We start from the raw sequence: 16,857 nt of genomic DNA, 5'->3' as shown, positions 1-16,857 counted from the left end.
CCTGCATTCACCAAATACTGAGAAACTTTGCTCAACTCCCCTGTATTCTCCAACTACAGGGAAACTGTGCGCAAATTCCTTGCATTCTGCAACTAACATAGAATCTGTGTTCAACCCCCTGCATTCTCATACTACAGAGAAACTGTACTCAAATCTACTGTCTTCTCTGACGGTAGATGAATCCTGCTCAATCCCCTGCATTATCTAACTAACAGAGAAACTGAGCTCATCTCCCCTGCGTTCTCTTACTACAGAGAAACTGTGTCAGAACTTCCCTGCATTCTCCAGCAGAGAAACTGTGCTCAACTTTTCTGCATTCTCCAACTACTGATAAACTTTGCTCAACTCCCCAGCACTCTCACACCACGGAGAAACTGTGCACAACTACCTTGTATTCTGTAAATAACAGAGAATCTGTGTTCAGTCCCCTGCATTCTCTAACTAACAGAGAAACTGAGCTCATCTCCCCTGCGTTCTCTTACTACAGAGAAACTGTGTCAGAACTTCCCTGCATTCTCCAGCAGAGAAACTGTGCTCAACTTTTCTGCATTCTCCAACTACTGACAAACTTTGCTCAACTCCCCAGCACTCTCATACCACGGAGAAACTGTGCACAACTACCTTGTATTCTGTAAATAACAGAGAATCTGTGTTCAATCCCCTGCATTCTCTAACTAACAGAGAAACTGAGCTCATCTCCCCTGCATTCTCTAATTACAGATTTGTTCAACTGCCCTGCATTCTCCAACTACTGTGACACTCTGACGCGACTTCCCTGCATTCTCTAGCAGAGAACCTGTGCACAAATCCCCTGCATTCTCTCACTGCAAATAAACTGTGCTCAATTCCCCTGTATTCTCTAATTAACGGGGAAACTCTGGTCAACTCCCATGCATTTTCTAACAGTTAAACTGTACTCAACACCCCTGGATTCTCCAACAGAAGAACTGCGCTGAACTCACCTGCATTCTCCAACTACGGATAAACAGTGCTCAACTTTCCTGCATTCACCAAATACTGAGAAACTTTGCTCAACTCCCCTGTATTCTCCAACTACAGGGAAACTGTGCGCAAATTCCTTGCATTCTGCAACTAACATAGAATCTGTGTTCAACCCCCTGCATTCTCATACTACAGAGAAACTGTACTCAAATCTACTGTCTTCTCTGACGGTAGATGAATCCTGCTCAATCCCCTGCATTCTCTAACTAACAGAGAAACTGAGCTCATCTCCCCTGCACTCTCTAACAGAGAAACTGAGCTCATCTCCCCTGCGTTCTCTTACTACAGAGAAACTGTGTCAGAACTTCCCTGCATTCTCCAGCAGAGAAACTGTGCACAACTACCTTGTATTCTGTAAATAACAGAGAATCTGTGTTCAATCCCCTGCATTCTCTAACTAACAGAGAAACTGAGCTCATCTCCCCTGCATTCTCTAATTACAGATAAATAGTGTTCAACTGCCCTGCATTCTCCAACTACTGTGACACTCTGACGCGACTTCCCTGCATTCACTAGCAGAGAACCTGTGCACAAATCCCCTGCATTCTCTCACTGCAAATAAACTGTGCTCAATTCCCCTGTATTCTCTAATTAACGGGGAAACTCTGGTCAACTCCCATGCATTTTCTAACAGTTAAACTGTACTCAACACCCCTGGATTCTCCAACAGAAGAACTGTGCTGAACTCACCTGCATTCTCCAACTACGGATAAACAGTGCTCAACTTTCCTGCATTCACCAAATACTGAGAAACTTTGCTCAACTCCCCTGTATTCTCCAACTACAGGGAAACTGTGCGCAAATTCCTTGCATTCTGCAACTAACATAGAATCTGTGTTCAACCCCCAGCATTCTCATACTACAAAGAAACTGTACTCAAATCTACTGTCTTCTCTGACGGTAGATAAATCCTGATCAATCCCCTGCATTATCTAACTAACAGAGAAACTGAGCTCATCTCCCCTGCGTTCTCTTACTTCAGAGAAACTGTGTCAGAACTTCCCTGCATTCTCCAGCAGAGAAACTGTGCTCAACTTTTCTGCATTCTCCAACTACTGACAAACTTTGCTCAACTCCGCATGACTCTCACACCACGGAGAAACTGTGCACAACTACCTTGTATTCTGTAAATAACAGAGAATCTGTGTTCAATCCCCTGCATTCTCTAACTAACAGAGAAACTGAGCTCATCTCCCCCGCGTTCTCTTACTACAGAGAAACTGTGTCAGAACTTCCCTGCATTCTCCAGCAGAGAAACTGTGCTCAACTTTTCTGCATTCTCCAACTACTGACAAACTTTGCTCAACTCCGCATGACTCTCACACCACGGAGAAACTGTGCACAACTACCTTGTATTCTGTAAATAACAGAGAATCGGTGCTCAATCCCCAGCATTCTCTAACAGAGAAACTGAGCTCATCTCCCCTGCATTCTCTAACTACAGAGAAACTTGCGCAACTCCCTTGCATTCTGTAACTTACATAGAATCTGTGTTCAATCCCCTGCATTCTCTAACTAACAGAGAAACTGAGCTCATCTCCCCTGCATTCTCTAATTACAGATAAATTGTGTTCAACTGCCCTGCATTCTCCGACTACTGTGACACTGTGACACATCTTCCCTGCATTCTCTAGCAGAGAACCTGTGCACAAATCCCCTGCATTCTCTCACTGCAAATAAACTGTGCTCAATTCCCCTGTATTCTCTAATTAACGGGGAAACTCTGGTCAACTCCCCTGCATTTTCTAACAGTTAAACTGTACTCAACACCCCGAATTCTCCAACAGAAGAACTGTGCTGAACACGCCTGCATTCTCTAACTACGGATAAACTGTGCTCAACTTTCCTGCATTCACCAAATACTGCGAAACTTTGCTCAACTCTGCTGTATTCTCCAACTACAGGGAAACTGTGCGCAACTCCCTTGCATTCTGTAACTAACATAGAATCTGTGTTCAACCCCCTGCATTCTCATACTACAGAGAAACTGTACTCAACTCTACTGTATTCTCTGACGGTAGATAATCTGTGCTCAAATCCCCTGCATTCTCTCACTGCAAATAAACTGTGCTCAATTCCCCTGTATTCTCTAATTAACGGGGAAACTCTGGTCAACTCCCATGCATTTTCTAACAGTTAAACTGTACTCAACACCCCTGGATTCTCCAACAGAAGAACTGTGCTGAACTCACCTGCATTCTCCAACTACGGATAAACAGTGCTCAACTTTCCTGCATTCACCAAATACTGAGAAACTTTGCTCAACTCCCCTGTATTCTCCAACTACAGGGAAACTGTGCGCAAATTCCTTGCATTCTGCAACTAACATAGAATCTGTGTTCAACCCCCAGCATTCTCATACTACAAAGAAACTGTACTCAAATCTACTGTCTTCTCTGACGGTAGATAAATCCTGATCAATCCCCTGCATTATCTAACTAACAGAGAAACTGAGCTCATCTCCCCTGCGTTCTCTTACTTCAGAGAAACTGTGTCAGAACTTCCCTGCATTCTCCAGCAGAGAAACTGTGCTCAACTTTTCTGCATTCTCCAACTACTGACAAACTTTGCTCAACTCCGCATGACTCTCACACCACGGAGAAACTGTGCACAACTACCTTGTATTCTGTAAATAACAGAGAATCTGTGTTCAATCCCCTGCATTCTCTAACTAACAGAGAAACTGAGCTCATCTCCCCCGCGTTCTCTTACTACAGAGAAACTGTGTCAGAACTTCCCTGCATTCTCCAGCAGAGAAACTGTGCTCAACTTTTCTGCATTCTCCAACTACTGACAAACTTTGCTCAACTCCGCATGACTCTCACACCACGGAGAAACTGTGCACAACTACCTTGTATTCTGTAAATAACAGAGAATCGGTGCTCAATCCCCAGCATTCTCTAACAGAGAAACTGAGCTCATCTCCCCTGCATTCTCTAACTACAGAGAAACTTGCGCAACTCCCTTGCATTCTGTAACTTACATAGAATCTGTGTTCAATCCCCTGCATTCTCTAACTAACAGAGAAACTGAGCTCATCTCCCCTGCATTCTCTAATTACAGATAAATTGTGTTCAACTGCCCTGCATTCTCCGACTACTGTGACACTGTGACACATCTTCCCTGCATTCTCTAGCAGAGAACCTGTGCACAAATCCCCTGCATTCTCTCACTGCAAATAAACTGTGCTCAATTCCCCTGTATTCTCTAATTAACGGGGAAACTCTGGTCAACTCCCCTGCATTTTCTAACAGTTAAACTGTACTCAACACCCCGAATTCTCCAACAGAAGAACTGTGCTGAACACGCCTGCATTCTCTAACTACGGATAAACTGTGCTCAACTTTCCTGCATTCACCAAATACTGCGAAACTTTGCTCAACTCTGCTGTATTCTCCAACTACAGGGAAACTGTGCGCAACTCCCTTGCATTCTGTAACTAACATAGAATCTGTGTTCAACCCCCTGCATTCTCATACTACAGAGAAACTGTACTCAACTCTACTGTATTCTCTGACGGTAGATAATCTGTGCTCAAATCCCCTGCATTCTCTCACTGCAAATAAACTGTGCTCAATTCCCCTGTATTCTCTAATTAACGGGGAAACTCTGGTCAACTCCCATGCATTTTCTAACAGTTAAACTGTACTCAACACCCCTGGATTCTCCAACAGAAGAACTGTGCTGAACTCACCTGCATTCTCCAACTACGGATAAACAGTGCTCAACTTTCCTGCATTCACCAAATACTGAGAAACGTTGCTCAACTCCCCTGTATTCTCCAACTACAGGGAAACTGTGCGCAAATTCCTTGCATTCTGCAACTAACATAGAATCTGTGTTCAACCCCCAGCATTCTCATACTACAAAGAAACTGTACTCAAATCTACTGTCTTCTCTGACGGTAGATAAATCCTGATCAATCCCCTGCATTATCTAACTAACAGAGAAACTGAGCTCATCTCCCCTGCGTTCTCTTACTTCAGAGAAACTGTGTCAGAACTTCCCTGCATTCTCCAGCAGAGAAACTGTGCTCAACTTTTCTGCATTCTCCAACTACTGACAAACTTTGCTCAACTCCGCATGACTCTCACACCACGGAGAAACTGTGCACAACTACCTTGTATTCTGTAAATAACAGAGAATCTGTGTTCAATCCCCTGCATTCTCTAACTAACAGAGAAACTGAGCTCATCTCCCCCGCGTTCTCTTACTACAGAGAAACTGTGTCAGAACTTCCCTGCATTCTCCAGCAGAGAAACTGTGCTCAACTTTTCTGCATTCTCCAACTACTGACAAACTTTGCTCAACTCCCCAGCACTCTCACACCACAGAGAAACTGTGCACAACTGCCTTGTATTCTGTAACTAACAGAGAATCTGTGCTCAATCCCCAGCATTCTCTAACAGAGAAACTGAGCTCATCTCCCCTGCATTCTCTAACTACAGAGAAACTTGCGCAACTCCCTTGCATTCTGTAACTTACATAGAATCTGTGTTCAATCCCCTGCATTCTCTAACTAACAGAGAAACTGAGCTCATCTCCCCTGCATTCTCTAATTACAGATAAATTGTGTTCAACTGCCCTGCATTCTCCGACTACTGTGACACTGTGACACATCTTCCCTGCATTCTCTAGCAGAGAACCTGTGCACAAATCCCCTGCATTCTCTCACTGCAAATAAACTGTGCTCAATTCCCCTGTATTCTCTAATTAACGGGGAAACTCTGGTCAACTCCCCTGCATTTTCTAACAGTTAAACTGTACTCAACACCCCGAATTCTCCAACAGAAGAACTGTGCTGAACACGCCTGCATTCTCTAACTACAGATAAACTGTGCTCAACTTTCCTGCATTCACCAAATACTGCGAAACTTTGCTCAACTCTGCTGTATTCTCCAACTACAGGGAAACTGTGCGCAACTCCCTTGCATTCTGTAACTAACATAGAATCTGTGTTCAACCCCCTGCATTCTCATACTACAGAGAAACTGTACTCAACTCTACTGTATTCTCTGACGGTAGATAATCTGTGTTCAATCCCCTGCATTCTCTAACTACAGGGAATCTGTGTTCATCAACTCTGCATTCTCTAACTAACAGATAATCTGTTTCAACTCCCCTGCATTCTCTAACTACTGAGAAACTATGCTCAACTCCCCTGCATGCTCTAATTAACAGCAAAACTGTGTTCAACTACCCTGCATTCTCCAACTACTGTGACACTGTGCCACAACTTCCCCGCATTCTCCAGCAGAGAAACTGTGCAGATTCCCCTGCATTTTCTCAGTGCAAATAAACTGTGCGCAACACCCCTGTATTCTCTAACTAACAGGGAAAATGTGGTCAACTCCCCTGCATTTCCTAACAGGTAAGCTGTACTCAACACCCCTGGATTCTCCAACAGAAGAACTGTGCTGAACTCCCCTGCATTCTCCAACTACGAATAAACTGTGCTCAACTTTCCTGCATTCACCAAATACTGAGAAACTTTGCTCAACTCCCCTGTATTCTCCAGCTACAGGGAAACAACGTGCAGTTCCCCAGCATTCTCCAATTACTGTAACTTTGCTCATCTCTCCTGCATTCCCTAACTACAGAGAAACTGTGCGCAACTCCCTTGCATTCTGTAACTAACATAGAATCTGTATTCAACCCCCTGCATTCTCATACTACAGAGAAACTGTACTCAACTCCACTGTATTCTCTGACTGTAGATAATCTGTGCTCAATCCTCTGCATTCTCTAACTACAGGGAATCTGTGTTCATCATCTCTGCATTCTCTAACTAACAGATAATCTGTTTCAACTCCCCTGCATTCTCTAACTACACGGATTCTGTGTTCATCATCTCTGCATTCTCTAACTAACAGATAATCTGTTTCAACTCCCCTGCATTCTCTAACTACTGAGAAACTATGCTCAACTCTCCTGCATGCTCTAATTAACAGCGAAATTGTGTTCAACTACCCTGCATTCTCCAACTACTGTGACACTGTGCCACAACTTCCCCGCATTCTCTAGCAGAGAAACTGTGCACATTCCCCGCATTCTCTCAGTGCAAAATAAACTGTGCGCAACACCATGTGCAGAAGTTCGCTGATGACACGGCCATAGTGGGGTGTGTCAGGAATGGACAGGAGGAGGAGTATAGGAAACTGATACAGGACTTTGTGATATGGTGCAACTCAAACTACCTGCGTCTCAATATCACCAAGACCAAGGAGATGGTGGTGGACTTTAGGAGATCTAGGCCTCATATGGAGCCAGTGATCATTAATGGAGAATGTGTGGAGCAGGTTAAGACCTACAAGTATCTGGGAGTACAGTTGGACGAGAAGCTAGACTGGACTGCCAACACAGATGCCTTGTGCAGGAAGGCACAGAGTCGACTGTACTTCCATAGAAGGTTGGCGTCATTCAATGTCTGTAGTGAGATGCTGAAGATGTTCTATAGGTCAGTTGTGGAGAGCGCCCTCTTCTTTGTGGTGGCGTGTTGGGGAGGAAGCATTAAGAAGAGGGATGCCTCACGTCTTAATAAGCTGGTAAGGAAGGCGGGCTCTGTCGTGGGCAAAGTACTGGAGAGTTTAACATCGGTAGCTGAGCGAAGGGCGCTGAGTAGGCTACGGTCAATTATGGAAAACTCTGAACATCCTCTACATAGCACCATCCAGAGACAGAGAAGCAGTTTCAGCGACAGGTTACTATCGATGCAATGCTCCTCAGACAGGATGAAGAGGTCAATACCACCCAATGCCATTCGGCTTTACAATTCTACCGCCAGGACTTAAGAACTTTTTAAAGGCTATTATTAATGCTTTTTGAGATAGTGATTTAGATGCATATCATATTTTATACTGAGTTAAGTATTGTATGTAATTAGTTTTGCTACAACAAGTGTATGGGACATTGGAAAAAAAGTTGAATTTCCCCATGGGGATGAATAAAGTATCTATCTATCTATCTATCTATCTATCTATCTACCAATGTATTCTCTAACTAACAGTGAAACTGTGGTCAAGTACCCTGCATTTTCTAACAGATAATCTGTTCTCAACACCACTGGATTCTCCAGCAGAGAAACTGTGCTGAACTCACCTGCATTCTCTAACTGCAGATAAACTGTGCTCAGCTTTCCTGTATTCTGAAACTAACAGCGAAATGGTGTTCAAATACCCTGTATTCTCCAACTACTGAGAAACTTTGCTCAACTCCCCTACATTCTCATACTACAGAGAAACTGTGCGCAAATCCCTTGTATGCTGTAAATAACAGAGAATCTGTGTTCAATCCCCTCCATTCTCTAACTAAAAGAGAAACTGAGCTCATCTCCCCAGCATTCTCTAATTACAGATAAATTGTGTTCAACTGCCCTGCATTCTCCAACTACTGTGACTCTGTGACGCAACTTCCCTGCATTCTCTAACTGCAGAGAAACTGTGCTCAACTTCCCTGCATTCTCTAGCAGAGAACCTGTGCACAAATCCCCTGCTTTCTCTCACTGCAAATAAACTGTGTTCAATTCCCCTGTGTTCTCTAATTAACGGGGAAAATCTGGTCAACTACCCTGCATTTGCTAACAGTTAAGCTGTACTCAACACCCCCCGATTTTCCAACAGAAGAAACAGATAAATAGTGTTCAACTGCCCTGCATTCTCCAACTACTGTGACACACTGACGCGACTTCCCTGCATTCTCTAGCAGAGAACCTGTGCACAAATCCCCAGCATTCTCTCACAGCAAATAAACTGTGCTGAACTCACCTGCATTCTCTAACTACGGATAAACTGTGCTCAACTTTCCTGCGTTCACCAACTACTGAGAAACTTTGCTGAACTCTGCTCTATTCTCCAACTATAGGGAAACTGTGCGCAACTCCCTTGCATTCTGTAACTAACATAGAATCTGTGTTCAACCCCCCTGCGTTCTCATACTACAGAGAAACTGTACTCAAATCTACTGTCTTCTCTGACGGTAGATAAATCCTGCTCAATCCCCTGCATTCTCTAACTAACAGAGAAACTGAGCTCATCTCCCCTGCATTCTCTTACTACAGAGAAACTGTGTCAGAACTTCCCTGCATTCTCCAGCAGAGAAACAGTGCTCAACTTTTCTGCATTCTCCAACTACTGTGACACTGTCCCACAACTTCCCCGCATTCTCCAGCAGAGAAACTGTGCACATTCCCCGCATTCTTTCAGTGCAAATAAACTGTGCTCAATTCCCCTGTATTCTCTAATTAACGGGGAAACACTAGTCAACTCCCCAGCAATTTCTAACAGTTAAGCTGTACTCAACACCCCTGGATTCTCCAACAGAAGAACTGAGCTCAACTTTCCTGCATTCACCAAATACTGAGAACCTTTGCTCAACTCCCCTGTATTCTCCAACTACAGAGAAACTGTGCGCAACTCCCTTGCATTCTGTAACTAACATAGAATCTGTGTTCAACACCCTGCATTCTCCTACTACAGAGAAACTGTACTCAACTCCACTGTATTCCCTGACTGTAGATAAACGGTGCTCAATCCTCTGCATTCTCTAACTACAGGGAATCTGTGTTCATCATCTCTGCATTCTCTAACTAACAGATAATCTGTTTCAACTCCCCTGCATTCTCTAACTACTGAGAAACTATGCTCAACTCCCTTGCATGCTCTAATTAACAGCGAAACTGTGTTCAAATACCCTGCATTCTCCAACTACTGTGACACTGTGCCACAACTTCCCCGCATTCTCCAGCAGAGAAACTGTGCTCAATTTTCCTGCATTCTCCAACTACTGACAAACTTTGCTCAACTCCCCTGCACTCTCATACCACAGAGAAACTGTGCACAACTACCTTGTATTCTGTAAATAACAGAGAATCTGTGTTCAATCCCCTGCATTCTCTAACTAACAGAGAAACTGAGCTCATCTCCCCTGCATTCTCTAATTACAGATAAATTGTGTTCAACTGACCTGCATTCTCCAACTACTGTTACACTCTGACGCGACTTCCCTGCATTCTCCAGCAGAGAATCTGTGCACAAATCCCCTGCATTCTCTCACTGCAAATAAACTGTGTTCAATCCCCTGTATTCTCTAATTAACGGGGAAACACTGGTCAAATCTCCTGCATTTTCTAACAGTTAAGCTGTACTCAACACCCCTGGATTCTCCAACAGAAGAACTGTGCTGAACTCACTGGCATTCTCCAACTACGGATAAACTGAGCTCAACTTTCCTGCATTCACCAAATACTGAGAACCTTTGCTCAACTCCCCTGTATTCTCCAACTACAGAGAAACTGTGCTCAACTCCCTTGCATTCTGTAACTGACATAGAATCTGTGTTCAAGCCCCTGCATTCTCATACTACAGAGAAACTGTACTCAACTCCACTGTATTCTTTGTCTGTAGATAAATTGTGCTCAATCCTCTGCATTCTCTAACTAACAGATAATCTGTTTCAACTCCCCTGCATTCTCTAACTACTGAGAAACTTTGCTCAAGTCCCCTGTATTCTCCAACGACAGGGAAACAACGTGAAGTTCCCCAGCATTCTCCAATAACAAAGTAACTTTGCTCATCGCTCCTGCATTCACTAACTACAGAGAAACTGGGAGCAACTCCCTTGCATTCTGTAACTAACATAGAATCTCTGTTCAACACCCTGCATTCTCATACTACAGAGATACTGTACTCAACTCCACTGTATTCCCTGACTGTAGATAAACTGTGCTCAATCCTCTGCATTCTCTAACTACAGGGAATCTGTGTTCATCATCTCTGCATTCTCTAAATAACAGACAATCTGTTTCAACTCCCCTGCATTCTCTAACTACTGAGAAACTATGCTCAACTCCCTTGCATGCTCTAATTAACAACGAAACTGTGTTCAACTACCCTGCATTCTCCAACTACTGTGACACTGTGCCACAACTTCCCCGCATTCTCCAGCAGAGAAACTGTGCAAATTCCCCTGCATTCACTCAGTGCAAATAAACTGTGCACAACACCCTTGTATTCTCTAACTAACAGGGAAATGGTGGTCAACACCCTTGCATTTTCTAACAGGTAAGCTGTACTCAGCACCACTGGATTCTCCAGCAGAGAAACTGTGCTGAACTCCCCTGCATTCTGTAACTAACAGCGAAACTGTGTTCAACTACCCTGCATTCTCCAACTACTGTGACACTGTCCCACAACTTCCCCGCATTCTCCAGCAGAGAAACTGTGCACATTCCCCGCATTCTTTCAGTGCAAATAAACTGTGCTCAATTCCCCTGTATTCTCTAATTAACGGGGAAACACTAGTCAACTCCCCAGCAATTTCTAACAGTTAAGCTGTACTCAACACCCCTGGATTCTCCAACAGAAGAACTGAGCTCAACTTTCCTGCATTCACCAAATACTGAGAACCTTTGCTCAACTCCCCTGTATTCTCCAACTACAGAAAACTGTGCGCAACTCCCTTGCATTCTGCAACTAACAAAGAATCTGTGTTCAAGCCCCTGCATTCTCATACTACAGAGAAACTGTACTCAACTCCACTGTATTCTTTGTCTGTAGATAAATTGTGCTCAATCCTCTGCATTCTCTAACTAACAGATAATCTGTTTCAACTCCCCTGCATTCTCTAACTACTGAGAAACTTTGCTCAGCTCCCCTGTATTCTCCAACTACAGAGAAACTGTGCGCAACTCCCTTGAATTCTGTAACTAACATAGAATCTGTGTTCAACACCCTGCATTCTCCTACTACAGAGAAAATGTACTCAACTCCACTGTATTCCCTGACTGTAGATAAACGGTGCTCAATCCTCTGCATTCTCTAACTACAGGGAATCTGTGTTCATCATCTCTGCATTCTCTAACTAACAGATAATCTGTTTCAACTCCCCTGCATTCTCTAACTACTGAGAAACAATGCTCAACTCCCTTGCATGCTCTAATAACAACGAAACTGTGTTCAACTACCCTGCATTCTCCAACTACTGTGACACTGTGCCACAACTTCCCCGCATTCTCCAGCAGAGAAACTGTGCTCAACTTTCCTGCAGTCTCCTACTACTGACAAACTTTGCTCAACTCCCCTGCACTCTCATACCACAGAGAAACTGTGCACAACTACCTTGTATTCTGTAAATAACAGAGAATCTGTGTTCAATCCCCTGCATTCTCTAACTAACAGAGAAACTGAGCTCATCTCCCCTGCATTCTCTAATTACAGATAAATTGTGTTCAACTGCACTGCATTCTCCAACTACTGTGACACTGTGATGCAACTTCCCTGCATTCTCTAGCAGCGAACCTGTGCACAAATCCCCTGCATTCTCTAGCAGAGAACCTGTGCACAAATCCCTTGCTTTCTCTCACTGCAAATAAACTGTGCTCAATTCCCCTGTATTCTCTAATTAACGGGGAAACTCTGGTCAACTACCCTGCATTTTCTAACAGTTAAACTGTACTCAACACCCCTGGATTCTCCAACAGAAGAACTGTGCTGAACTCACTGGCATTCTCCAACTACGGATAAACTGTGCTCAACTTTCCTGCATTCACCAACTACTGAGAAACTTTGCTCAACTCCCCTGTATTCTCCAACTACAGGGAAACTGTGCTCAACTCCCTTGCATTCTGTAACTAACATAAAATCTGTGTTCAACCCCCTGTATTCTCATACTACAGAGAAACTGTACTCAACTCCACTGTATTCCCTGACTGTAGATAAACTGTGCTCAATCCTCTGCATTCTCTAACAACAGGGAATCTGTGTTCATCAACTCTGCATTCTCTAACTAACAGATAATCTGTTTCAATCCCCTGCATTCTCTGACTGTAGATAAACTCTGCTCAATCCTCTGTATTCTCTAACTACAGGGAATCTGTGTTCATCAACTCTGCATTCTCGAACTAACAGATAATCTGTTTCAACTCCCCTGTATTCTCCAACTACAGGGAAAAAACGTGCAGTTCCCCAGCATTCTCCAATTACTAACTTTGCTCATCGCTCCTGCATTCCCTAACTACAGAGAAACTGTGAGCAACTCCCTTGCATTCTGTAACTAACATAGAATCTGTGTTCAACCCCCTGCATTCTCATACTACAGAGAAACTGTACTCAACTCCACTGTATTCACTGACTGTAGATAAACTGTGCTCAATCCTCTGCATTCTCTAACTACAGGGAATCTGTGTTCATCAACTCTGCATTCTCTAACTAATAGATAATCTGTTTCAACTCCCCTGCATTCTCTAACTACTGAGAAACTTTGCTCAACTCCCCTGTATTCTCCAACTACAGGGAAAAAACGTGCAGTTCCCCAGCATTCTCCAATTACTGAGTAACTTTGCTCATCACTCCTGCATTCCCTAACTACAGAGAAACTGTGAGCAACTCCCTTGCATTCTGTAACTAACATAGAATCTGTGTTCAACCCCCTGCATTCTCATACTACAGAGAAACTGTACTCAACTCCACTGTATTCCCTGACTGTAGATAAACTGTGCTCAATAATCTGCATTCTCTAGCTACAGGGAATCTGTGTTCATCAACTCTGCATTCTCTAACTAACAGATAATCTGTTTCAACTCCCCTGCATTCTCTAACAGAGAAACTGAGCTCATCTCCCCTGCGTTCTCTTACTTCAGAGAAACTGTGTCAGAACTTCCCTGCATTCTCCAGCAGAGAAACTGTGCTCAACTTTCCTGCATTCTCCAACTACTGACAAACTTTGCTCAACTCCCCTGCACTCTCATACCACAGAGAAACTGTGCACAACTACCTTGTATTCTGTAAGTAACAGAGAATCTGTGTTCAATCCCCTGCATTCTCTAACTAACAGAGAAACTGAGCTCATCTCCCCTGAATTCTCTAATTACAGATAAATTGTGTTCAACTGACCTGCATTCTCCAACTACTGTGACACACTGACGCAACTTCCTGCATTCTCTAGCAGAGAACCTGTGCTCAAATCCCCTGCATTCTCTCACTGCAAATAAACTGTGCTCAAATTCCTCTGTATTCTCTAATTAACGGGGATAATCTGGTCAACACCCCTGCATTTTCTAACAGTTAAGCTGTACTCAACACCCCTGGATTCTCCAACAGAAGAACTGAGCTCAACTTTCCTGCATTCACCAAATACTGAGAACCTTTGCTCAACTCCCCTGTATTCTCCAACTACAGAAAACTGTGCGCAACTCGCTTGCATTCTGTAACTAACATAAAATCTGTGTTCAACGCCCTGCATTCTCATACCTCAGAGAAACTGTACTCAACTCCACTGTATTCCCTGACTGTAGATAAACTGTTCTCAATCCCCTGCATTCTCTAACTAACAGAGAAACTGAGCTCATCTCCCCTGCATTCTCTAATTACAGATAAATTGTGTTCAACGCCCTGCATTCTCATACTACAGAGAAAATATGCTCAACTCCCTTGCATGCTCTAATTAACAGCGAAACTGTGTTCAACTACCCTGCATTCTCCAACTACTGTGACTCTGTGATGCAACTTCCCTGCATTTTCTAGCAGAGAAACTGTGCACAAATCCCCTGCATTCTCTCACTGCAAATAAACTGTGCTCAATTCCCCTGTATTCTCTAATTACGGCGAAACTCTGGTCAACTCCCCTGCATTTTCTAACAGTTAAACTGTACTCAACACCCCTGGATTCTCCAACAGAAGAACTGTGCTGAACTCACTGGCATTCTCCAACTACGGATAAACTGAGCTCAACTTTCCTGCATTCACCAAATACTGAGAACCTTTGCTCAACTCCCCTGTATTCTCCAATTACAGAGAAACTGTGCGCAACTCCCTTGCATTCTGCAACTAACAAAGAATCTGTGTTCAACCCCCTGCATTCTCATACTACAGAGAAACTGTACTCAACTCCACTGTATTCTTTGTCTGTAGATAAACTGTGCTCAATCCTCTGCATTCTCTAACTAACAGATAATCTGTTTCAACTCCCCTGCATTCTCTAACTACTGAGAAACTTTGCTCAAGTCCCCTGTATTCTCCAACGACAGGGAAACAACGTGCAGTTCCCCAGCATTCTCCAATTACAAAGTAACTTTGCTCATGGCTCCTGCATTCTCTAACTACAGAGAAACTGGGAGCAACTCCCTTGCATTTTGTAACTAACATAGAATCTGTGTTCAACCCCCTGCATTCTCATACTACAGAGAAACTATACTCAACTCCACTGTATTCCCTGACTGTAGATAATCTGTGCTCAATCCTCTGCATTCTCTAACTACAGGGAATCTGTGTTCATCATCTCTGCATTCTCTAAATAACAGACAATCTGTTTCAACTCCCCTGCATTCTCTAACTATTGAGAAACTATGCTCAACTCCCTTGCATGCTCTAATTAACAACGAAACTGTGTTCAACTACCCTGCATTCTCCATCTACTGTGACACTGTCCAACAACTTCCCCGCATTCTCCAGCAGAGAAACTGTGCACATTCCCCGCATTCTTTCAGTGCAAATAAACTGTGCTCAATTCCCCTGTATTCTCTAATTAACGGGGAAACACTAGTCAACTCCCCTGCATTTTCTAACAGTTAAACTGTACTCAACACCCCCGGAATCTCCAGCAGAAGAACTGTGCTCAACTCTCCAGCATTCTCTAACTACGAATAAACTGTGCTCAACTTTCCTGCATTCAGCAACTACTGAGAAACTTTGCTCAACTCCCCTGTATTCTCCAACTACAGAGAAAATGTGCACAACTCCCTTGCATTCTGCAACTAACAAAGAATCTATGTTCAACCCCCTGCATTCTCATACTACAGAGAAACTGTACTCAACTCCACTGTATTCCCTGACTGTAGATAAACTGTGCTCAATCCTCTGCATTCTCTAACTACAGGGAATCTGTGTTCAACCCCCTGCATTCTCATACTACAGAGAAACTGTACTCAACTCCACTGTATTCCCTGACTGTAGATAAACTGTGCTCAATCCTCTGCATTCTCTAACTACAGGGAATCTGTGTTCAACCCCCTGCATTCTCATACTACAGAGAAACTGTACTCAACTCCACTGTATTCACTGACTGTAGATAAACTGTGCTCAATCCTCTGCATTCTCTAAATACAGGGAATCTGTGTTCATCATCTCTGCATTCTCTAACTAACAGATAATCTGTTTCAACTACCCTGCATTCTCTAACTACTGAGAAACTTTGCTCAACTCCCCTGTATTCTCCAACTACAGAGAAAATGTGCACAACTCCCTTGCATTCTGCAACTAACAAAGAATCTATGTTCAAACCCCTGCATTCTCATACTACAGAGAAACTGTACTCAACTCCACTGTATTCTTTGTCTGTAGATAAATTGTGCTCAATCCTCTGCATTCTCTAACTACTGAGAAACTTTGCTCAACTCCCCTGTATTCTCCAACTACAGGGAAACAACGTGCGGTTCCCCAGCATTCTCCAATTACTGAGTAACTTTGCTCATCGCTCCTGCATTCCCTAACTACAGAGAAACTGTGAGCAACTCTCTTGCATTCTGTAACTAACATAGAATCTCTGTTCAACCCCCTGCATTCTCATACTACAGAGAAACTGTACTCAACTCCTCTGTATTCTTTGTCTGTAGATAAATTATGCTCAATCCTCGGCATTCTCTAACTAACAGATAATCTGTTTCAACACCCCTGCATTCTCTAACTAAGAGAAACTGAGCTCATCTCCCCTGCGTTCTCTAATTACAGATAAATTGTGTTCAACTACCCTGCATTCTCCAACTACTGTGACTCTGTGATGCAACTTCCCTGCATTCTCTAGCAGAGAACCTGTGCACAAATCCCCTGCATTCTCTCACTGCAAATAAACTGTGCTCAATTCCCC

The sequence above is a fragment of the Hemitrygon akajei genome, chromosome 10 (genome assembly GCF_048418815.1).
Source record: "Hemitrygon akajei chromosome 10, sHemAka1.3, whole genome shotgun sequence".
Lineage (NCBI taxonomy): Eukaryota > Metazoa > Chordata > Chondrichthyes > Myliobatiformes > Dasyatidae > Hemitrygon > Hemitrygon akajei.
This window is presented reverse-complemented; position numbering follows the sequence as displayed.